At 36.9% G+C, this 25,677-nt stretch overlaps 1 long non-coding RNA gene across 1 annotated transcript in view; it reads left to right on the top strand.

Annotated features, from left to right (window-relative positions):
- Positions 1 to 25,677, top strand: part of LOC139937465 (uncharacterized) — a 97,057-nt gene that overhangs the window by 41,422 nt on the left and 29,958 nt on the right. The window contains exons 7-8 of the long non-coding RNA XR_011786063.1: positions 7,969 to 8,013; positions 19,459 to 19,631. This is a non-coding gene — a long non-coding RNA (uncharacterized lncRNA). The remainder of the gene's footprint in view (positions 1 to 7,968; positions 8,014 to 19,458; positions 19,632 to 25,677) is intronic.

Here is a 25,677-nt window from a genome sequence, read left to right as displayed (position 1 = left end):
GGCAATACATCATAGTGTAACAGTGGAAAAAATTGTGACACACCTTGGTGTTTAACACAAAAGAATTGTAGTGATTCATCAAAAACCGGCATTGTACAACTATTAAGAATAGTATGCATGGGCGCAATAATAAATAAAGTCTAACTTTACAGGTGGTAGAAAAAGAGAAGTATATATCGGAAAGATTAATTAGCTTTAACAGTCAGAGTTCAAGTGTCCTAGACAGACCTTGAGACTTGCTGTTGTAAACTTCAGTGGTTAGTTAAAAAAAGGATCAAGTCATTTGTTCCTTAGAAATCCTTTAATCAGTTACACATTTTTTAGATGGTGTTAACAAGTTCTCACAGCTACAAAACTATGTTTACAATAGGCTGAGGCGTCACAATCAGTGTTACACCGTTTCATCACCATGAAATGCAAACCGTACTGCACCGCGGCTATTTTAAACGTTGTAATTCAAGGTAGCACGCAATCCCTATCTTCTGTCTGATTCAATCTGCATCTTGCTTAACATTCACCCAAGCAATCCTAAAAAAAGAGCCCCCTCACCCGCTCAGAGTAAGCTTGTTAATCCCAACCCATCGATCACCACTCCGTCTTCATCAACATCTTTCCTCGCGTTCCGGCCTCCCTTCCCATGTTTCCCCCCTTCACTACTCCTGAGAGTCCCCAGTGTGGAGTTGTGATATCTGATCAACTAGCTGACTATTGGCAGGCGATTTCCTCCCTTGTCTGGAGATCTTCTATGATTTTCTATTTCCTTGTTTGTCCACGTAGTGCCAACTTGGGGAAAGTACCCCTGTATTTAAGTGTCAAACGGATGAACTTTCTGTATGTCCTGTTCCTTTTTACACTTGTCATAATAATTAGGGTATCTTATTCAATTCGCCTGCCTCATTAAAGCTTTTCCATTCTCTGCATTATAAAAGTGATTCCGACCCTGAATTGCATATTTTGTTAACAGAGGGCAACTTCCAAAGGTAGTATAACAAATTAATTTTAGGAATAAAAACTACAAGTAACTATTATTTTCTATATCATTTATAGTAGACCACCGAGGCCCATATGTGAAAATCCATTTCCAATTGACTCCTTTATGGCAAATATTTCTAATTGAATTCAGGAAGAGACTTCTTAATCTTACGAAAGCATTTACTTTGTTCAGAACACAGTGTTACAGAATTCTTAAAGGCAATGGACACTTCTGGTAATTACTCAACAAAATTATTAGCATAAAACGTTACTTAGTAATGACTAATGGGGAGCTGCTAGTATAAAACATTGTGAGAAATGGCTCACTTTGAAGTATTGTAGCTTTCAAGAAAGAAGTAATTTTCCACGAATTTGATTTCAAGACCTCAGAATTAGACTTCGAGGTCTTGAAATCAAGTATCAACTTCGTGTGACAAGGGTGTTTTTTCTTTAATTATTATCTCGCAACTTTGACAACCAATTGAGCTCAAAGTTTCACAAGTTTGTTATTTTATGCATTATGTTGAGATACACCAACTTCGAAGACTAGTCTTTGAAAATTACCAAATAGTGTCGAGGGTCTTTAAGGAACAGGCTGTCTCTCATATTGATTTAGGTCCTGCTAGAAACAGATAAAGGTATCGGTCCGGGATATATTCCAGGTGAATACACAGACCAACAAGGATGTTTTGTAACAATATATCACTTTGGTACAAAGATTTTTTTACTGGGCTAAGAAATGCTGTGGCTCAAATTGCTGCCAGTCCAGCAATACCCAAGGCATGCCTTTCCTCTTTACATAATAATTGTGCTTTGTTTCAAACACAAGATCTACTGCAGTGTTGATGGGTTCTCTTTCCCTCTCCGTACTACTTACTCCCTAGGCTCCCAAAATGTCAAGCTTTGTCTCTTTCAGATGGTCAAACAGACAATTCATTTGCTACAATGACAGTGGGCAGCTGGGAGATAGACGTGGCAGATTGCAACAAACATTGGGTAGAGATGCTCACAAAAGCATGCACCATCAAGCCAGTATCCATGACATTCTGTGACAAAAGGGAAATGCACTAAATGCCCTCTGTTCACTAACTTTGCAATATTTTGGTTCAATCATAGGCCTCTTTGAAAAAGTTCTCAGCTCTTGTAGGTTTTTGCAATATTGTCCAACATTAAACAGAGTGAAGTTGTACAAAATTAACGATTTTGAGGAAATAACTTGGCTTGAACTTGATAAGTTTTCATGTTTTGTTGTTATTGTAAATGGCAAAACACAAGGAATGGTATCTAAATGACAGCTTTGAGCGCTATAAGAAGCTTCTATCATTATAAAATAGATGGATTTCACATCTATAGCGTCATCTAGCGCCATATTTGATGATAAAAAGTGGAAAAGTGTACCTATGCACGCGCTGTGCACAAATCTCAGCCATTGATAGCCTTGCAGGCGTGCACATTGCATCAAAGATGGTGGTCAATTATGTAATGTGCAATCCATCTTTTAGAGGTAACTAAAACCAAAAACATTGAATATTCAATTTGAATCAACTTTTAAAAATTACTTTTGTTCCTTCCAGTGCAAATGTTGGCATTTTTGTCGTAAGTTCTAGCCAACTTCCTATTTATTATTAATGGCATTTTATCAACTGGATACATTTTGAAGGTTGCACATTTGGCTAGACGATTAGCACACGGATCTAAAAGAGAATGTGAATGAGGAACAAGGAAAGGTTTTTAAAATAATCACACCTTATTCGAATGTATTTCCTATTTTTTTAAGGAACGTGTGAATGCCTAAAATAGCTCATTTCTAAAATGTTATTTTGATGGTAACGGAAGTGTAGGTCATAGGCCACATTGGCCAACTGATTGTCTGCAATGTCTTCATTTGGCACTGTGCCAAAGCAAGCCTCAGTCAATGGTTTATTTTTAAGGGTTTTTGTTGGTAATCAATTATTGTGTCTGGATTACTTTCTGCTCTATGTTGATAGTGTTCTCAGAATATGTTGCTACCCTCACTTCTGAGCTGAGGTCCCACTGGTTTTACCCTTTATATTTTATATTTCTTTGATTTCTCGGGTAGATAACAGATAGGCCTACAATAGTGCACATTATTAGGTAAAAACATTTTAAAATACAGCAAAGAGCAATTTAAATACAGGAAGGAAAAAGAAACAGCTGGAGCCCGAAGGATTGCCCCCTGGATCCCCTTTAAGATGTTTCAATTTATTTAACCTAAATTATTTCCATATTGTACTAAAAGTTCTCCTTTTCAGAAGAGTACAATTCTAGTGTTGAAAGCTATGAATGTAACCATCAATTTGAAAAAGCAAACTCATAGTTTATCAAAAAATGCTGAAACAAAAGCAGACAATCTGTTGATGTTTTATTTGAGGTATTTATAATCTTGCTAGACTAAAGAGAAGAGTGGGATATATACCACAGTAGATTCATAACCGTTTACTTCTCATCAAGAAACAAAAAGAAGAAATGTGGAAAATTTTCTCCCTTGCCCTACAATGTACATTGCATTTGAAGAGAAATAAAATGGGATAAAATTGTTTATGTCTTGTAGAAGAAAACAATTCAGTCAAACAAGTACCAGTACCATTTATATACAAAAAAACCCCACTCAGGATGAGTAATTGGCTTTTCTGATAAAAAATCAATTGGCTTTTCTAAAAACAAATAAAAATTATATATACTGTGTTCTTTTAAAAAGTATTTTCAACTATAGAAAGGTTGTTGTAATGTATATGACCACAATCTCTGTTTTTGGCATTAAAACTGAACTGCTTTACCATTATAATGCAATTATTTTTTACTACGAAGACCAATATTTTGAGATTAGAATGTGTTTATTCATTTAGTCCTGCGTAAGGATCTTGATACAAGAAAAATGAAAAATGGTTTCATAAATTAGAAGCAGCTTGCAAGTCATCTAACCCAACACCACGACATTATCTCTAGAGATAAGAAGTATTTTTACTTTCATGCCTGGTTACATGTGTAAAACTAGCAAAGTGCCATCAGCCAAGTCCATAGCACTAGGGTTCTTACCATCGATTCTCCCCTTGGTCATTGTTCCCAACGGGTATATAATTTTGATTATCAATCATAAATCAGAATCGGTGGAGCCTGTTTCTCGGTGTGGCATTTGTGTGCATAACGTGGTTGGGTTATACCATGTTGATGTACATGGGAGAGTAGTCAGGTTCGAGTCTGTACAGCGGGCTGTCATATATCTAATGGCATGTAAACAGTACGGCTCCACAGTGTCTGCGCGATTAAATACACACAATCTCTCGTTTCGTGAAAAGAATGACACTGTCTCCGCTTAAAAGAAGAGTTATGGTAAGAGAAGAAAAATTATCAATTGAAATGAGCATCGTAAACATAAATCAATGATAAGCTGGGCTTGATATTCTGTTATTAAGCTTTGTACTATCATTTAAGTACATATTTTGTTTGGGAGGCTTGAAATCCTCTCTTTTTACTACTTATAAAGCTAAGTTTTACCTGTGAAAACATCTCAAATATTTTGAATTTGAGATGCATCAAAGAAAGGATGTACAACTGTATGATATTTGGTTAAAGGGCAAATAGTGAACCAAAGATTTAAAAACAGGTGAAAAGCTTAAAAGGCTGAACTTGTCTTATGTAATTGTCAAAGACCAGTCTTCTCACTTGGTGTGTCCCAACAAAATAACCAATCTATGAACATAATGCAAGAGGATAATGACAGAAAAAACAACTGGGTTGCACAAATTTGTGTGCTTTCAGATGCATAATAATAGGCTTCAGGCTTGACATTGTTGTTTAACTAATATTTGAGTGAGAAATGACCCCTTTCTCAATTACATAACTTCAAAGGGAGATGTTCTCACAATGTTTTATACTATCAACAGCTCTCCATTGCTTGTACTAAGTTCGGATTTATGCAACAATTATTTTGAGTGAATACCAGGAGTGTCCAGTGCCTTTAAGATATGTCCGATAACAAATTAAAACGGAGATCTTCATCTTGGATTTGTGTTGCACAATGTTTACCATCGTCTCCTACCGCAACCCTTTGTTTTGGGTTGAGAGTAGGGAAGTAAAATTCAAATGGTAAAATAAATAAAAAAACTTTAAAAACATTTGTTACCGGATCCCAAATTTGTAGAAAAAAAACTTTCATTGGCAAGATAGCTTCCTTATTTTGGATCCTGACTGTTTCCCGCAGTCCTGGTTTATCAATTAAAATCATTTCCTTCTTGATTTGGTGTTTTGTTTAAATGATTTTTTTGAAAGAGGATCCCAAGTGGAAATAGAAGCACAAAGCATGCAAGAGTCAATCTTGTTTATTCAAACATTGCGTGTAATGCTAATGACTATGTACCGCTCAATGGTGGTTCCGTAACAAGATGTCAATACTTATTCTATTGTGTTTTCTTTTTTTCCTTCTTTTTTCTAAACACATACATCAAGCGTAGAGAAAGGGCAAGCATTAGTAACAAGATCGATATAAACAAATTAGAGTCACACTAGTGAAGGGGTAGTCTTCTTGAGTTATTTTGATCAAACCTTCATTCCGAGCCTTCATTAACTTGCAGTTATCAGTTGGCATAAACTGACAAGTAATTTTTCTATTCCCTTTCATTTCAGAAAATTGTAACCTTGAGCAGTATAAACAAATTACATGATTTATTCGATATGGGAAAAACACACAGGAATTGCCTAATTCGCACCAGAAAATAGTTTTACTATGTGTAACAGTAATGATTTCCTCTGTCAAATTCAATCAGTTTGATACCCATCAGTTTGAAGTAGGGAGAGCATGACCGATATTAACAGGCCTGTTTTTTCTCATGTTTAGTTAGCGCAGCTTCTTTCCTGGTCAACAGATAATAACATGTCTCTGGGTAAATCATCTCTACTGCTAGAGTGGCAGTCCATGATTTAGCTGACAGTGAGGGCAGTACATTTCTATAACCTACTATCCTGGCCATATCTCTTTGGCCCCCCCCCCCTGTCCCCTTTCAATGTTGGTTCTCATTGTTTCAAGGGGTTCTTTTGCGCTCCAGTCAACATTTGGCCGGGATTGTAATTGCTAAAACATAGTATTCGAACTGCCTCTAGCTACCAGGCAATCACGGTGGTCTAGTTGGTATGACACTGCTCTAAATTGCAAAGGTCGTGGGTTCGAATCCCACCCATTCCTATTATTTTTGTTTCCACAGAACTCGGGAAAGTACCAAGTGCTAATCAGTGTAAGGGTAAAACCAAAATTGATATTTCTTTGACCTGTTTTCAAATGTTTCACCCCCACTCCCCACCTGAAAGTTTTGTCTTCATACAACCATTTTTTCCAGTGTTGTCATTTTACTGTTTTGTGTACTACCAGGGCTCGAATTTGACTCTTGACCACAGGCCCCAGGCCAGTGGTTTTAGTATTGGGCCAGTAAACTAAAGACAGGTTCGGTGGTATTGTTTTTTTGAATTGGAAACAATATGTACCTCACTGTGTAATATGTTATACGCACACAACTTTTGTCAGTGTGGACTTTGAATCTGATCTCCCCACCTCAACCACTATTTTCTTTTCTTAAAAACCATCTGAAAAGTGGGGCACTCTGTCAACAGACCCTTTGCATAGGTCGCCTATAATGAGGTCAAACATTGAAAACGTGTATGATTTGCACCACACACAACTTTCGGCCATTGGTAGATAATCCTTTAACCCCAGTGAGGGCGCTGTTTGCAGTTTTAAAATTGGGGAGGTAATGCTTTCTGCTCTACCGGCTAGGCTTCGAATTGAAGATACCCAAGCCTACATTTGTATGGGCTGTGAAAGGGGTAACCCTGTTTCAGCCCTAGGAGTAGGTGGCAATGGCCTCTGGAAAAAAATAATTGTAGCCCACGCCTTGAAGTGGCCTCCAGGACTTGTGTGTCAGGCGACTTGCATAAAAGAAATAATAAAAAAAATAAAATAAAAAGTTTTGAAATCATTATGTAAAGGGTCTTTGGAGGTCTAGCATGCTATTCTATAATTCATAAACATATTGATTGAGACCAAAAGTTTTCACTAAATCCATGGCTCTATTCTACTTAAAAAGTTTTTTGCCAATTAACTAAAAGGTGAGGCTGTGCAACTGGATGTGCATGACAGGGATATCTTTTGTAAAAGTCCATGTGAAACTTTTGTTCTGTGACAGTTTTAAAATTGTCACCATTTGCTCTTGTTTTCTCAGCAGTCACAGTCTGACAAATGTAAACTGGTCTTTGGAACAATATTTCAAAATGAATCCTACCGCACAAATCCACATTTTCTTGTAAAAATACAGCAATTACCAAAGATGTTATTTCCCTTTAAAGCCCGCTTCATACTTCCTGCGAAGGTGAGACAAATTTTGACGTCACATGGCTGCCCTCGAAGCGAAGGTCTCGCAGGAGTTAAACATAATTCAACTGTTGCAAATTTTTTGTTGCGAATTTGTGCAGCAGATTTTGCATTTGCAATCGCAGGAAACATGAACCATCCTTTACACTGACAACACATGGTCTTGAAGAATCAGGACTTCTCTTGAACCCTCTCTCATCCCATTAAGCTCTTGTCTTAATAAGCAATTAGTATTAATTACCAATGGTTTCCTGTCAATGGTAATTAAAGAGATCCTTTAACTTGACCAAGCTTAATGAAATGTCTGATGATGAAAGTATACTACAAATTTCTGTATCTTCATTTGAAATTCAATTGAAGGCCATTTTAAATTGAGTTTTTTTTCAGTTAAAGTACCAAAAACATTAATTAAAGTTCTTATTTTCTGTGATGGCCAAAAATTTATTAGGTTAGCTGTCAGTAAGCACTAATTTACTTGAACAAGCAGAAGTTGCTTTAGGTCTGAGTTTAAGGCTCATCATGGGATAGTCAAGGATGGATGCACTTATATTGTGTAGAGTAATTTGAAAGTTTGAGAAATAATTCTTGAAATCTTCTGATTATTTTCTGAAATGCAGGTTTACATCAGAATCGGAGGGTCCAAGCTGTTCTGGAGCTTAGAGGTAACTAAAATTTGAGAGGTTTTAAAAAGGGTTTCATTCTAAATGCAAAGTATTGCTCTTTTTTTATGATGTTGCATTGACAGATTTTAAAGACGATGTGACTTTTTCAAAATGAAAAAGCATCAAATATCAAACATAAAAAATTATGAAAGTTTGTAAAAAATGCTGTTAAACATTACAATTATACTGAACAGCATGAGCTCTGTAGAGTCACCTGGAAATATAATTTTGTGTTCTTCAAACATGTTTCTGAACAATAAAATGATTTTTTGAGTATATATGTTTTAACGATTAATATGTAAAAAAAAAAGAAAAAAGTTGGATGGTGGTGACTCCGCCTACCCCTTTTGTGATGTCAATCGAGGCAGACTTTGCCTTGATCGAACATCGAACACACGTATGTGCAAGTACATTCAAGTCCTAGTCGTGAGTTTGTACGTTTCGAAAAAGTTTTTTTCTTGCATTTTTCCGGTAATGTCGACCAGGTTTTTTGCTGCTAAACAACGGGGTCAGTTTGCAAAGTTGTCCGGTCCGATGTCTTTTCCATTTGCTGTGCAGCAAATACTTTGAGCCGTCGCGCTTCGAGAATTCGGAATACACTACACATTTTGACATGAAGAGAAAAGTTCTTTTCAAAAAAATGACGCCATCCCAACAATTTTTCCAGCAAGTGGGAAAGTCAAAGAAGGTACATGAAAGACGTAACGAATATAGGAGCATTTGCCTAACGTGAAAAAAATCAGGTATTGTTTCAACTTTGAGGGCATGCTTTTTAGCTTGCGCCAAGCGTCACTATGCTGTGTTGGCACTGCATGCGATTCATCGCGCCTCGATTGACGTCACAAACAGCGCCCTCTCGGGTCGGGCTTATTTTCAAGTTTGTAAATAACATGGAAACTAATTATTTTGAACCTTAGTTAATTGTTTATTCATATTCCACTCATCAAAACACATTATTTTAGTGACAAAAGCTTTATTTTGACAAAATAGCACTTCCACGTGACTTTAAAGGCACTAGACACTATTGGTAATTACTCAAAATAATTGTTAGCATAAAAATGTAGTGGTAAACGAGCAATGGAGAGCTGCTGATAACATGATAGTGTTAAACATTGTAAGATATGGCTCCCTGAATTTAAACATAGTTTTTGAAAAAGAAGTAATTTCTCACTAAAATATTTGAATTGAATTTGAGACCTCAGCTGAGGTCTCACAATTAAGCATCTGAAATCACACAAATTGTGCGACAAGGGTGTTTTTTCTTCCTTTATTTTCTCGCAATTACCAGAAATTGAGTTCAAATTTTCACAGGTTTGTTATGAGATGCATATGTTGAGATACACTAAGTGAGAAGACTAGTCATTGACAATTGCCAAAGTTGCCTAGTGCCTATAAAGAACATATATAAAGTTGACTATCGAAACAATGAAATAGGGATCGATGCTAGTCTGCAGAATGCTTAGCTTGTATGGCTAGCAAGCAAGATAGTTGGGGGTGGGGGGGGGGTCATGATAAATTAATTTTTCAATGAGTACTTTGAAGATGGACGAGTTCCTTTCTCACGCACCAAATCGATGTTCATAACATTCAGATTCTAAAAACAAATGTTTAAGCTCTATAAAAAAAATTGCTGCCCTCAAAAATGGCAAAAAGATTTATTATTTACAGTCTTTTTAATGAAAGAAAAGGCATGGAAGACATTAATTTGATCAGCATTAATGGGTGGCAATGATGGTTTCCAGAGCCCTTTACAGTCATCAGTGACTTTGTTTCAACCTTTCCATTTCAAGTTGACTGTGTGTGGATTACACCTCTAGGTAAACTCTCACCTATAGACAAAGCATTAGATGAGTATTACCTAGCAGTTGCTAATCACACCTGAGTATACCCTTGTAGAGGAAGTCAGTGGAGTGTTCCAGGTAATTGCTTGATAAGCCTCATGCTGTAGCTGTCCACTCCAATTTCTGCCGCAACTTGAGACAAGGATATTTAGGGGATGTTGGCCAACTGTTGCTATGTTTTCTGTCTAATATTGTTGGGCGTCTGACTAGACTGATAATATCTACCTATACCCATAGGCTACAGCTGGGAGTCAGGAATGTCTTCATGAATGGGGAGGGGAAGAGGCTCCAAATGCCGTTATGTTTTAAAGGGAATTAGGGGGTAATTACCAGTTTATCACATTAGGAAATTGCTCTTTGTAAGCTTACTTGATGCTCCTTGCTTAGTTCATCAACCCTTGACTTGGGTTGCTGCTTGCTGTGGTGTGATTGCAAGTCTTTAAAAGGAAGGTGTTCGTTGGTGATCACTCTTAAAATTAATGGCAACAACAACTTTTGTTTCTTAAAAGTCTAAAGCAGCCCGACATTTCACTTTGAAGTTATGTGGTCATGTAAAGATATCAGTTTTTATGACCCAAAATTGGATTCTGGAAAGTTACTCGGATTGTGTGTCCCTATAGGGATTTTTTTCCTGCATGGACATTTCCACTCCAGATTTTTTGCGATATCTCAAAAAACATGAAGGCCTGTTGAAATGAAATGTTCTAATGTATACATCTACATGTATGTAGGATAAAAACAATCAATATTGGTTCCAAAACCAATGGTCGCCTTTTAACTGTGCAAAAAAGTCATCTGGTTGTGTTTGTGCCGTCTCATGCCAGAATGAATTGTATTCTGAATGTCAGAAAGTTACTCTGCCTCAAAAACACTTCAATACAAACAAAGAAATGGGAACAACAACATAATTGCTTGCAATTATTCTGTCAAAAAAAGTGTTGCCAAAATTCCTTGTCAAAATTTAGAATCTAAAATACAACTTTCAACAACTCTAGGGGCTAAAATGTTGTTAGCTGTCAGTTGTCCAAGTGTAAGAAACCAATTTTTATTCAGATAAGTCATGTTGAATCAGGCATTAGACCATTATGGTTTCCTCTTTGTTTTATTTTCTTAAAACCCAAATCAGTTTTGTTATTGTTGGAACAGAGTACACATTTTTTGTATTTTATGTGTGGCACTTCTGTTTCTGTAGAATGTCAAATTAATGACATTCATGAGTGACATTGGAGGAAGTTGTGTCAAGAAAAAACATGTAAAGGTGTGGACATTTAAATGGAAAGGAATATAAACCACTTTCAACTTTTTTGTATTAATTAATAGTCGGATATTTCAGACAAAAGTGTTGCAATTCTTTACTTTTTTTTCAGTAAAATATTACTTTAATGTATGTAAAAATGGTAGTTGTCTGTTAGCTTTTGTTCGGGGGTGGGTGGGGGGTCAAAACTCACAGGTCTTGCATTATTGCTTATTGAGATAAAATAGTCCTACTATTAAAAAACCATTCTTTTTATCAAGTTCAAAGCATCAAGTGGCCACTATTATAACTCTAGTTGGAACACTCTGACATTTTGGAGGATAGTGGTGTAAAGTATTCAATTTTAGACGCCTTTTTCTTTGGTTGCTATTTTTGACTGGTATCAGATCATGGCGTAGGTGACATACGAAATCAAGTGACTATCATCCACTGCCAGTACATGGCAGACTCTATCTATTCCAAAACTAGCTTTCAATGTTTTAGGTATCACAGTCATCTTTGACCAATTATGTTTGCGCAGCTATACAAAGCACTTGAGTTAAAAGTCTACAAATGATTGATACTGTGTGTATTTGTGTCCAAGCATTGGTGGAAATCACTAGTATCCATAAAATGGATTGATTTTCAACTTTTTAGCTTTATAGATTCCTAGAAGTGTTGACATAACACAACCAAACTTTCTGGATTGTATGAGGATCACACACTTTCAAGAAAACACTCAGGAAAGGACTGATTGACAGTTTATATTTGGCCAGGTATTTTTTGCACTTCTTGTGCATGTTTGAATATTGCAAATTGAAACAGGACTGGTTTTTCAAGGATAAACAATTTTCTCACATTGGACAGAGAGATTTATCAAGTACAACTTTTCAAATTTCATTCTGCCCAATATGTTCCAAACATAAAATCGTAAGACTGTTTTGTTCAAACTACCAGCTGGGCTTTGTCCATACTGACTTCAATTTAAAACTCCAACACACATCACCTATATGGCCTTGCACCCACCTGAATGAAGCAATAATGGAATTAATTAAGGACACATTGTCAAACCAGGACTCGAACCCAAACTCTACTGATCAGAAACGTCAAAGCTTGAGTCCAGTGCACTTGTTGACCACAGGCCATGACGTACCACACATTATTTGTAAATAGACATTGGTTATGATTTCAACAAGGCACATTATACACATTTGCCCATACTCCGTCTGTACTTATATCAGTGTATCCAAGTTGGTTCATCACAATGTGAACTTGTTAAAGGTTCTGGGTACTTCTTGTAGAACACAAAACACAATGTCCACAGAATTACATTAAACTTACACGGTTTGAAGATAAAGATGGTAGAAAGCTTCCCTTAAAATGCTGAAGTGCTGTAGTTTTTGAGAAATGAGTAAAACCGGTCACAAAAATAATTTTTGTTGCAGTGAGACAATTTTTTTTTTTTTTTAACTTGTAAAACGTTTTTACCTGTTATTGTCAACACATTGTTTTACTCATTATTAAAAAAAACTACAGCACCTCGGCAAGTCATATTTTAAGCCAAGCTTTCTACTATCACTATCTTCAAACCTTGTAAGTTTAATGTTGACATTGTGTTTTGTGTTACAAATTGTGTTATGTGTAGAGTACCCAAATCCTTTAAGTAGGTTAATGATAAGACAATGGTACCACCTAGTGATTTGACACAGGAAGTTTCACCACTGAAACTACCTGTTGTTTTATCTATCCGTCTACAGTCTGGTTGGTAATGACCTCACTACACACGAGGTGAAACCCCCTCTATATACACACAGGAAGTAACATCAGGAAAATGAAACTGTTTAAAATAGAACCACAACAGTCTCACCTACTGTAGATGTGTGTTAAGATTATGAAAGTAAAATTAGCCCATTGTTTAGTTTTGTTTGTAGCTTAGGGCGTCTATCATTTTAGTATGAGTTCATTGACCTCTGTTATATACTCTAGTGCTGAGAGAATCTCTGATTGGTCATTTGGTCATAATAAGTAAAGTATATGGGTGTCATTACTCTGAGAATTTAACAGAAAGATGGGATATGATCTTGGCCCAATTTCATAAAGCCTATAAGCACAAAAATATGCTTAGCATGAAATTTCTTCCTTTGATAAAAACAAGATTACCGACCAAATTTTAATTTTTTTCATATTGCTTGTTACTGGCATTCAGCTGTTGTTTGCTTATCCTGAAAATCTCGTGGAAATTTGGTTGGTAATCCTGTTTTTATTAAGGAAGAAACTTCATGCTTAGGCAAGTTTTTGTGCTTACAGGCTTTATGAAATAGGGCCCAGTTGTCTTGTGTTCATGATTAGCCACCATCATTTTCACTATTGATTTATCTAATAGTTTCTTCTTAAAGTTTCATCTTTTAAGGGAGCTTTGGGTTTTTTGAACTACTCATTTGTTTCAATCCTATATATATATATATATATATATATATATATATATAAACTTGTGTGTTTGAGATACCGCCGAATATCGGTTTAGTCCCAAGGAGGGAGAATATTTCCTCATTGGAATACACAGACTGAGAAAAGTTTCTGGCAAATTAATTAAAATTTGCCTGGTCAGTTTCTCTTATGTTTTTGTTTATTTGCTAAAAGATCCCAGTCACCTATGGTTCTGGTTCTGGTGAATTACTGCACAATCTCCACATATCGGGATGACATGTGCAGGTGACACCCCAGTGGTTCCTGCATAGTTAGCTGCAGACTGCCCCACCTATATATATCAAAGTCTTATATAGTGCACGTATCTACCAAACAAGGTACTCAAGGCGCTGAGTATATACAAACTTTCAGAAAGATAGGTTATTGCAGTGATGAATTCTGAGATCCAATTATGTAGCACTTATAATGGTTTACAAGGTGTTACGGCGCATTAAGCAGCCACACCCAGGAACACCGGGGCGAACCCCTTCTCTTTTCGATAAGTGCACTGGGTTCTTTTACATGCGTTACACAACACATGGGACCAACGGCTTTACGTCCCATCCGAAGGACAAAGCAATGGTAAAGTGTCTTGCTTAAGGACACAAGTGTCATGGCTGGGGATTCGAACCCACACTCTGCTGATCAGAAACACCAGAGTTTGAATTCGGTGCTCTTAACCGCTCTTCCACGACACTATATCATTTTGAAATCTCTTTGTTATCTCTTTGAAATGCCTGAAGATAAAGCACTTTATAGTTTATAAGCTGTTCATTATTTCTTTATTAGTTTAGAGTGATTTCTCCAGATCCTACTGAAGCTTACCATATCATGAGGAAACAAACTAGTCAATGCCAAACCCTCCAGACTCAATTCCAGTTCAATGATTTGAAGGGGACTGTGCTACTTTTTAAAAGAGTCCATTTGGCAGACATCATGTTCTTCCTACTCAAGTCTTATTTCCGATTTTATGCCACTGGGAAAAAATGTGAGCGAAAAGCCTGAAATGTCTGTTAAGCCTACACCATATATAACTGGGAAAAAAAAAAAATTCAAGAACACCATTGTTAATTACTCAAAATAATTGTTTGGTTAAAAAAAAATTATTATGAAAATAAGGATGTTTTTTGTAATTGATTTGATGTGATGCGTTCATAGTGTGTACAAACAATACCAGTTTAGATTTTGTTAAAGGCAGGGTATACTTTTGGTTGTCAAAGACCAGTATCCACACTTTGTGTATATCCCAACATATGCACATGTGAAAATGTGGGCTCAATTGGTCATTGAAGATGCAATAATGAAACTTTGAAAGGACAAAAAGCACTTATGTTTTATACAATTGTGTGTTTTTAGATGCCTGGAAAAGCCTTCTCAGATTCAAATTGTTTGGTGAAAAATGTTCCCTTTCTCTAAAAACTACATTACTTCAAAGGGTAGGGTGTTGTTTCTGAAAATTTTCACCTCTCCAGTGCTCCTACCAATTAATTTGTTATGATGGTCAATGCGTTTTGGAGTAATTACTTAAATACCCTCCCTTAAAAATATCTCAATTTATGTATACATTTTTTTCTCATCAAAACTTAACAATGACAAAGGATTTGTTTGCATTGTTTGTATATGGACATACTTGAGTCTTCCCCCATGTTCTGGACCACTTCCAGCACTTATGATGTGTCAGGTTTTCTTTGTTTGTTTTAAAGCAATAACGTCATTCAGAATGAGAGACTTGGGGCAAGTCTATTGTGGATACAGGATGTATATACACCCACAAGGTAGATCAGTTGCTGCCATTTAACACATGATATGGTGGTTGAGAGTAGCTGTCACATTTCCTAATTAGTCTCAATTAGGTGGGGATAACCTGACAGCCAGGGTCCTACAGTGACTGCCAGGGGGCAGGGCACCACTGGAGGTTCATAGACTAAGAGGCGCCGTACTAATGCCCAGTATTACACCTCTACCATCTCGGGGAAACCAGTGCCAGCTACCACACTCAAATCTGTGTGGTATTCTATAATTGTCTGTTATTTATGTTAGCTCAGGGAGCTCTTAATATCTCGACTTCTACAAGGAATGAAGAGAACAAGATCGCAGAATCGCAGTCAAGATAAAAAAAAATCGGTGTAGATTAGAAAAGCAAGGGTGCATCGCCTCTCCATCAGTGCTGCCGCACATGGTAGGTCTGGCGCCAACCTGCCGTCCTATAAAATTGTTACTTATGATTAGGGTCCGTAAGTTAAGGTGCCATTGGACTAATGGACCATTACATATTTTTTGTCTTTCTCTCTCAGCCATTTGAGATTGAGTTCTTGCAGAGGGATCGTAAACACTGTCTGACATTAAGATACTCCTCTGTCTTTGACCTTTATCAAACAATTCAACCATCATACAGTCAGACTTATTTTATTTTATCCAACTATGCATTTTATAATGCAACACCCATCTCAGTAAAAGATTTATAGAAAACCTGATGTAGGTTTTTATCGTCTAGATTTTGACAAAAAATACCATGTGCTCGTCAATCAAATTGTAGTTGGTTTCAAAGATTTATCTTGATTGAATGAGAGGTATAAAAAGCAACAGTTGACCATGCAAATTGAATTTGTATTGTTAAACAACTTCAGTTTAATATAATGCATTATGTGCTTTGTAATTGTAAATATTATTTGTTTGACAGGATAGTTCCTTTGAATGTGCTTCACTCATTTGAAATGAAATTAAAACGCATATTGCTTAGAATAATGAACAACTAATATTGAGATACAGTTATTTCCAGGTTTAATCTAAATATGTAAATTATGCACACTTTTATTTTCAGTTGAAAAAAACTTTTGGAAAGAGTGTTGTTTCAGGACATTTGAATTTTGCTTCTTCGAATAAGCAGTATTTCTTCGTATTTGTGTTTTACTTTATTTCTCTTAATAATGTATACAGTCAGACAGAGTAAAAAAGACAAACGTAAAACTGTAGGCCTAAATATAGGCTTTTAGTTAATACAAAATTATCATCATTTCTATTTGACAGTGTACAGAAGGCTAGACTATGCCATTGCCTAGACTGAGAAGCAAAAAAAAAGTGATTTTCCTGCAAAATAAGAAATAAGAATCCTTCACACAGAGCATCAGTTTCTCACTTTGAAGTTGCACCAATCTGAAAATTGTGTATTTCTGACTTATGACAATTTAACAGAGCATTGCTGTTTCATCTTGTTCACAAAAGATTAATACTGTAAGCCAAATATTTGGCATCCTGCTTTGTTGCAAGTTATATAGGCTTATCTGTGTGAAGCTAAGCAGCTTCCATTTTAAGTGTTTCCTGCTATCCCCTAATGCAGAGTTGCTCTTTCCCTCAACCGAAAGCCTGACCCTCTGAGAAACCAACCTTTTAAACCAAATCTGCAAATGCTCCAAGAATTTAATTTCTATGGTAAGCAGTGAGCAACCCCCCCCCTCATTCATCTGTCTAGCAGAGAATTAGAAAATTAATTGAATGAAAGTTGCCTTAACTAATCAAGTTGGGTTATGTTTGTCCACAGGAAAGTCAATTTATTAGGCAAGCTCTTATTGTAAACCACTGGCGCCAGTCAGATACACATTGCATATAAACATGCAGGTATAAATTATCTCCACGTTTAAAATAAAAAGGCTATACTTTGGAGCTCTGTCATACAACTATGCTAAAGAGACATGTGCGGAAATGGACTTGACTCTGCTGAAGACAGTTTCAGGTTATGTTTATATAAATGAGGTCTTTATAGCTTAGCCAGGCTTCATAAATGTTTCTTGTGTCTGGCCAGAGGATGGTTACTATATTATTGGAATACAGATCGGTCACGTTTTAAACTTGGTGTTGAAAACAGTATATGGAGGAAGGAAGGAGAAACAGAATTGTGCTAGATGTTTTTTTTAAGCTGGGGTTTACTTTTTGGTTAAAGGCACTGACATTTTTAGTAATTCTTGTCACAGACTAGTATTCTCGCTTGGTGTATCCCAACATACATGCATAACATAAGAAATCTGCTGGTCATCGAAGATTGACTTAATTGGTCATTGAAGTTGCAAGAGAATAATGACAGACAAATTTGTGTGCTTTCAGATGCATATTAAAAGGCTTCAGGCCTGAAGTCTGTTAATAATTTTTAGTGAGAAATTATCTTTCTCAAAAACTATTTTACTTCAGAGGGAGCCGTTTATCAGGGAGGAGCCGTTTTATACTATCAATAGCTCTCCAGTGCTTCTGCTAAGTAAGTTTTTTATGCTTACCTAACAAGTATTTTAAGTAATTACCAATAGTGTCCACTGCCTCAAACAAAAGTAGCATAGTACTTTTGTTTCTCAATGATAGTAATGACGAATGGTTGTCCTTGTATGCAACAGCTAAACTTTATTTGACAAAGCTTCTGTAAAACTACAGGAGTATAAAAACTATAATAGTAACAAGTATCCATGAATGCCACAGTGGTACAGTCATCTAAACATCCCTGGTGATTTCCCAAGTTCACCAAATACTGTTTGTCCCCAAGGCTCTGTGAATGATCTGCCAGTCAACAATCACATCCAGCCCCTGGTCTTGTTGTGGTTTTGGAGGTGGTAATTTATGGTGGTCCAGTCAAATTATCCATAAAACTAACACCTCAAGTGAACAGTGACTACCAGTGTAGGAATTCCTTATTGCTTTGTACTAATTCAGTATCCTGGACTAGGCTTTTAGCACCTTCTTTATTTTGATCAGAAACTTTACAGAGGAAGTGACTGGTACAGAAAGAGTGTAACTTTGGTGATCAATAGAGTTCAGAATGATTTTTGTAACTACAGGAATTAGAAGGTTGTCATTTTTAACTTATTTATCATCAGTTGTTTTAGGAACCAAATTATCAGGTTTTTGGTGTTTTGGTGAAAAAGAACTTAGATTGAAGTTGGTGATACGGGTGATGATTCAAAAAAGAAAAAGGGTTTCCTAGTTTGTTTGTTTGTTTGTTTGTTTGTTTGTTTGTTTTGGGGCCAATATTGAGAGTCAAGGATAAATGTGATTTTGTGAAATTTGATTTCACTAGTTTTATGTTTATTGTGAAAGCATAATGGAGTAAGGGGTTATTGTGTTTAGCATATCCCTTCTGAAAACGTTGAGACACAAAACTTTGTTTAGAAGAGTTCTGTTTTGAATAAAGTTTGTGCGATGCATGCAGATACAATGATTTATTATAGCTTGACAAATTGTAGAATTTTAAGCACAAAAATGTAAGATTGTCATAACATTGAGATATGAGGGGATGTTGTTGAAATGTCTTGAACAATTTTGTTCACAGTGAGTCGGGTAAGGGTTTGGAACATTTGACCAAACATGAAGCTCAACTGAACATTTTCAACTAAAGCACTTCATACCATGGAGGTAGCAATGCTCCATGTTCATATATACTTTCATTTCAAAAAGAGCAATGAAATTAATGTTTCCATTTTCTTGATTGTTTTTTCTACCTGAACCGTCCCTTCCCCTTCCAGAAATGAATTCACAATAGATTGATATTCTGACATTAGTCAAGCTGAAGCTTTTCTACGCTGCCGGAACATAACCAAGAGTTTTGCTTGAGGGTCAGTGCTCTACCAAAACATACTGCAAGGAGAACAGGTGTACACACCATCCTTATCATCATCTTGAGAAAGCTACAAGACTCACCTTCACGTGGGAGGAAGTCATCTTGATGTAATAGCCGTGACATCATCGATATCAGCAAATAGTAATTAAGATCTTGGTGGGGCTCAGTCTCTGCAACTCTCAGAGTCCATGCACTTCTGCATCCATCTCATACAGACTCATTCTAAAATCCCTCAGATCAACCAGGTTTTTTCATTATTTATTTATTTTTTTGCATTTTATTTTTATTTTGTTCTCTCTTTGAGACAGATTCCTCCCTGTTTGATCACGTCCGCACTGTGCAGTCCCAGCCCCAGCTGTGAAATGTGTTGAGTTATGGTGTCTAGACTAGGTGGCACCACTGCACACCAGCGGCCAATCTAGAGGTACACCGTGCTGGCTGTCAGTCATAGAGGATACAGCTGTGGTCAGGAGGAGTAGAGGTAATTGATTGAAAGTGTATCTACCTGGGATAATTGGGAGATGGGGAAGTCAGTTACAAAGCAAAACAATAGTCTGGACAAAGGCTTGGAGGTCCGGTAGTATACCTTGAAGCATGGAGGGCCTTCCTTCATGCTTGAAGGAGCTATGTATGGACCCTGTGTGTGATGCTTGCCCCGAGTCTTTGCTCTATGATGTCATTTTAACATCTTCACCAGTGAGTTGAAGATGGTTGAAGCATTGAGAAATACATGGATGAAATATTGTTGATCATGATGATGTTGGCTAGTAGGGATACAGGAATACTTGATGTCCAAGGGCTTTGTCACACCATAGAGAGAGAACCACACGAGGCACCCAATTTTAGTGCATGCTTCAGTACAGAACCACTTATGTAGCATATGATTAATTTTTCAAACAATGCCTTACGATCCCGAGAAAAATATGTGAACGTTCAAATTTGAATCGCTTTTCTTCTTTATGATTGCCTGGAAATGGTTTCTTGACTCCTGTGACATGACCTGGGGGGGGGGGGGGGAGCGGGTGGGGGGGGGGGGGGTAGTGGTACGCACAGAGACCATGTCTTACCATGGTCTTACAACCATTTTAATGCCAAATTAGTACCTAGTATGCAATTTCTATGAATAGTAAACAAGTTGTTTTCTAAACATGCTGGTATCTATTATATTGATCGTTTTAAAGCCCCCTTAGAATTGTTGTTGAGTGATTCAATTATTGGAGTATTTTATCTAGACTCACTTCCAAGGAATTATTACAAATGCATACAAAGGTTTTGAAAATGCCTTATGCATTTTCGAGGGGGTTTCGAAATAAGGGAATAAAAGTGTAGCGACAAGTTCTTAAACGGCCGTTTAAAATTGGCAGGGTCGTTGCCGTGTTATAAAAGCCCGAGCCAATGGCGAGGGCCTTTATCACACAGCAACAGACGTTAAGAACCTGTCACTACTCTTTTATTCCCATTCATAAATGCCCTTATGTTTAAAAAGGTTAAAAAAAACCATTATAGACACTTTAACAATTGAAAATTTGAGGTGTGAAATATTTTTTTCAAAAACGTTAAGAATCTGTTTGATGCGCGTGGTTAGATTCTGCGCGTGCACTTGGATTACGTGTGATAATCTTGCGCGCCCGACACGTGGAAGCCAGCCTGTTATAAACAGCTCCAGCTGGTCATTATCAACCGTTTAAACACCCCCATATGACGCGCTCTCCACCAATAGAAGAAGCGAAACTGTCTAGGGTATTTATGAAGGCTTAATATTTGCATCGAATAAGAAACAAGTATATATGGTTTTACTAAGTGTACATCAGTGCTTGGCAATGGTACAAGGTCAAACCAAAACCAAAAAGTGTGACAAAATATATTGTTAAGAAACAATATCATTTGACTTATGAAGATTATAAAAAATACATGATCTCTTGACTGAATGTGAATATCTCCCAGGTAGGCTAGGTAAATCATTAAAACAAAATCAATTTCAAAACTTGTTAGAATAAAAGATCTTTAAAAAAAAACCATACACCAGTAATACATCTAGAGGGGGTAAATCAGACTAAGATTCTGACAAATTCTTCATCAGCTTCATATGAATTGACTTAAAATCCACTAAAATCCAACTGTTCTTAGAACACACATTGAGCTTTGAGAACATCTTTTCGAAGCAAACAATTGTAGACGAGTGATGAGCATCCTTTATAAATTGCAGTAATATTTGGCTTCCTTTTTTAGAAATCAGTACGTTTTACAGTCTCATCTGTTGTTTTCCCAGTTTTGTTTCCCATGGCTTTAAAAAACACTCGTCTTCATTTGCCATTACCCACCTCCAGTTTCCTTTCAAGAAATCAGTATGCTATACCATAGAGAAAGGACCACTCTATGGCTATACACTCTTATCCTTAGTTATTTTCAAAGTTTTGTGGCCCAGGGCTTTCAAAAACTCTCACCTCGTTTGCGATTTGTTCATCAATGGCATGCTGTGCTTGGCACACCTTAAGTTTAACACCAGATACACTTTCTCGTAATCCACCATTTCTTGTTTTGCAATACAACAAATATCAGTTTCCAACATCTGTTTTATTTGTGTGTGCAAGTTTATGGTTTCGGTGAAGGTCTTCAACACAGGTGTATGATACAAAATGTCACGTTTTCTCTGATCAGAGTTGTCAGCCGGTAAAGGCATTGGCAACATTGAAAGACCCATGCTTATTTTGTTCACGGTGATTACTTCACAATCAACATCACAACACCTTGATGGAAATTCCCATCCGTTTAACACCTCATTGCTAGATTGTTGTGCAACTCATGAAGTTTGCTGAAATATTAAAGGGAATGTATACGTTTGATAATCACTCTTACAATTAACGGCAATAGCAACTTTTGCTTAGAAGCCTAAAGCAGTTTTTTTTAAAGTATAAAGTATTTTGAGAAACAATGTGGTTAAGTAAAAAGATGTCAGTTTTTATGCCCCAAAATTTGAATCTGAGAGGCATTACTCATCAGTGTTTGTTCTCAGATTGCGTATTCCAATTAGGGATTATTCTTCCTGCATGGACATATTTGGTCCGTTTTTTTGGCGATGTCTCAAAAATGTGACCACCTTTTGAAATCAGTTTTTCACATGTCAGTTTAATTGTATACATCTACCTTTATATAGGATCATAACAACCAAACGGCTCCAAAAACAAAGGTGTACTTTGCATGTAAACATCATGGCTTCATGAAATGTTCTTGTTCTTTTCAGATCTGTCAGAAATGATAAATATTTGATTTTACTGTCTATGTTTCAACAGAAACTGATCAAACTAAAACTGTAATTTACGGTTGTATGATGCAATAGCAAGAGGGGTATACACATGACTTGTCCATTGAGCTGACATAATTCACCCAAGAAAAAGTACCCTTGTAAATAATATGCATAATTTAATACAGAAGTTGTGTCATTGTCAACAAATTAAACAATGCATAGGGTAAATGAGGTAGGTCTTTAATATTGCAGAATGTTACAACAAATGTTTCTAGTCTGATTCATAGAGAGGGAAATATAACACACACAGAAACCAGGTATAGATTACTGCCATAAAATGAATGGGTGTGCATAACAGGTGACATTTGGTATTATCATTGAGTATTGGAAAGGAACACCTAATTCTTTCTCTATTCTCTGTGGTGATATCCATGGTGTGTCCATTGATAAGGAAGCCATCCATGACCAAAAAGCATTCACAGTACGTCCATATGGTATCGCTTGCTGGTTTGGATGATGACCAAGGCGGTACTTTTACCTGCAGCTCACATGCCATAAGGCTTTCCTTCTTGTTTCATTTAAAGATGACGATGACTAGAGTGCTTCAAGTATGCTTTGTGGCAGAAGAATAGGTATTTCAAATGAAATATTGATTATTAAATGATGGATTTTTGCTGGTTGTGGAGAGGACAACTTTTACTTTTTATATGCAAAGCGGGTAATTTTTGAACTTCTGTTGTGAATCACAAATTTTTGGGAGGTTTGTGTATTTCCTGGAGTAGGACCTGAACCCGCATCCCCACAAGTACCCTTCCATCATAGCCAGATACCTGTGCCCAATTTCACTTAGCTCCTTAAGCACAGAATGATTCTTAACAATATTCTGCTTAGCAAAAAAAGGGTATCAGTCACATATAAATGTTTATGTGACATGCTATTTTAGCTGGTAGCCTTATTTTAGTAAGCATAACTATGTTGTGCTTAGCTCTATGAAATTAAACTACCAGGTCCCCTTTCTTTTAAACCTCTTATGGATATCATTTTTACCAACTCCTAAAGCTAATCGATTATTCATTTATTCAAAACCTGCCTGTATGTGAATCAATCACTCTGGGTGAACCAAATGCCACCACACCCTAAAAACACCTACCACTAGTTTAGGCATATTGTATTGCCATGGTTTATCCCTAGAGCAAGGGGTTTATCATTAGTTGTCATTCCCTTGGGGTGGTAGAACATTTGATTATTTCCTACTTGTCTTCTCAATAAATAAGGGAATCAATGTGTGGTGAAGAGGTTTTCAACTAGTGGTTTAAACCCAACAAGGCCTGGTCCTTGATAATTTTGCCGAGACAAAGTTGAGGTAAATTATCAAGAACCAGGCCTCGGCGGGTTTACACCACCAGTTGAAAACTGATTCAACACACTTTGATTCCCATTCATAAGTACCTTTTCGGTCAAAAAACATCAACACTTTTGGTCAGAAAGTAAAATAAATGCAAACATTATAATTGTTCAATGATTTCTTTCAACACAACACCTCTCCGGCTATGAAATGGTAAGGCCCTCCGCCGCCCTCGGGTAAACAACTCCTTAAAAGGGAATGCTGTACGCGTCGCGCATATCGCGTGATGTGGCACAACTGTCCCGCCCATTGCTCTCGACCAATAGGAATGAAGAAACTGTCCTATAAGCACATGTGCAAGTTTGCGTGTCACGCCCATTTTTCAACACTTTTTACTGTGTATAAACAAAGGTTTATACACACCCTTGGATGTGCTCTCCACCAATAGGAATAGCAAAACTGTCTGAGGTATTTATGAATTAGTTTTTTGAACTGTTGACCGATATTTCAACTGCTTTGAGTATTTAGATCAAGATTGTTACTATCACTGTGTTCTCAATTTAGTTCAGGATGTAGATTTAGTGTGAGATGTACAGAATCAGCTGTCAGGATCCATGATCAGTTTGACTTCTCTTTGTCAAAAACCTCTGGAAATCAAGAAACCTTTTTCCTGGTGAAGGCCTACTTGAGAGCAATGATGTGTCATACGTTTCCAGACATGACACTACTCCCTATTCCTCAGCATGTTGTTGTCTGGGGCTGTATTCCCAATTCACTCAATACCACCTTTAATGATACAGCCTCTTTCTCATCATCATCATCATGATCATCATCATCCTCTTAGCACTTCCAGATCCAACATCTGGTGTCAAACCAGGGGTAACATTTATAACCAATCTCTCCCTGTGTAGTCTGCACCTGGCGCCGGCCTGTCTGCTTGTGGTGCCAGAAAACCTGGCCGGCTGATCACTCTGGGGTCACCCGTGCAGAGAGCTGTGAAGCGCCTCAGAGACCCACCAAAATGCTCACTTGCTGAGACTATGCCAGCCAGTGCTGACAGAATGATCTAACCTCACCTGTAACTCATCTTTCTTGTCTTGAGAAAATTCGAAGAGTGGGGGAAAAATGTGCTCTCTTCTATCATGGATTTCTCTACCTTGGTTGTAATGATCTGGAGAAACTCCAGGGGGGTTGTTTGGGACTAATCAATACACAGTTTCATTAGTGAAATTGCAAAACAGTGTCCAAAGGAAGGAAGTGATGGAAAAAGATTTGTATGATGAAAATAACACGTTGTTATGATTAACTTTCCATGCATGAAATATGTAAATAATGTACAGCGAAATTGTTGAGGCTTCTAGATTGTTCAGTTACATTGGTAAGTGAATGAGTAACGCTTGATTGAAAAGCATGCACAATTGGTAAACAACAAGCATCACGGCAGAGATGTCTCGAGTGGGTGCAAATGTAAATTAGTATAGTTTGTTTTAAAGGCACTGGACACTATTGGTTATTGTCGAAGACCAGTCTTCTCCACTTCAGTGGTGTATCTCAACATATGTACAAAGTAACAAACCTGTGAACATTTGAACTCAATTGTCGTCGAAATTAAGAGATAATAATGGAAGAAAAACACCCTTGTCACACAAAGTTGTGTGCTTCCAGGTGTTTGATTTCGGGACCTCACAATCTAATTCTGAGGTCTCAAAATCAAATTTGTGGAAAAAAACTTCTGTCTCAAATATTACATTACTTCAGAGGGAGCCATTTCTCACAATGTATCAACAGCTCTCCATTGCTGTTACCAATTTATTTTTTTATGCTAACAACTATTTTGAATAATTGTTAGCATAGGGTCCACTGCCTTTAAGAATAAAGAATAAATAGTAGTAAACTTGCGGATACAACCATGTAATAATTCTCTTACGAGGGAGTGTT

The sequence above is a fragment of the Asterias amurensis genome, chromosome 5 (assembly GCF_032118995.1).
Source record: "Asterias amurensis chromosome 5, ASM3211899v1".
Classification (NCBI taxonomy): Eukaryota; Metazoa; Echinodermata; class Asteroidea; order Forcipulatida; family Asteriidae; genus Asterias; species Asterias amurensis.
Note: the sequence above shows the minus strand (reverse complement) of the source record. Positions and strands in the feature narration are given on the sequence as shown.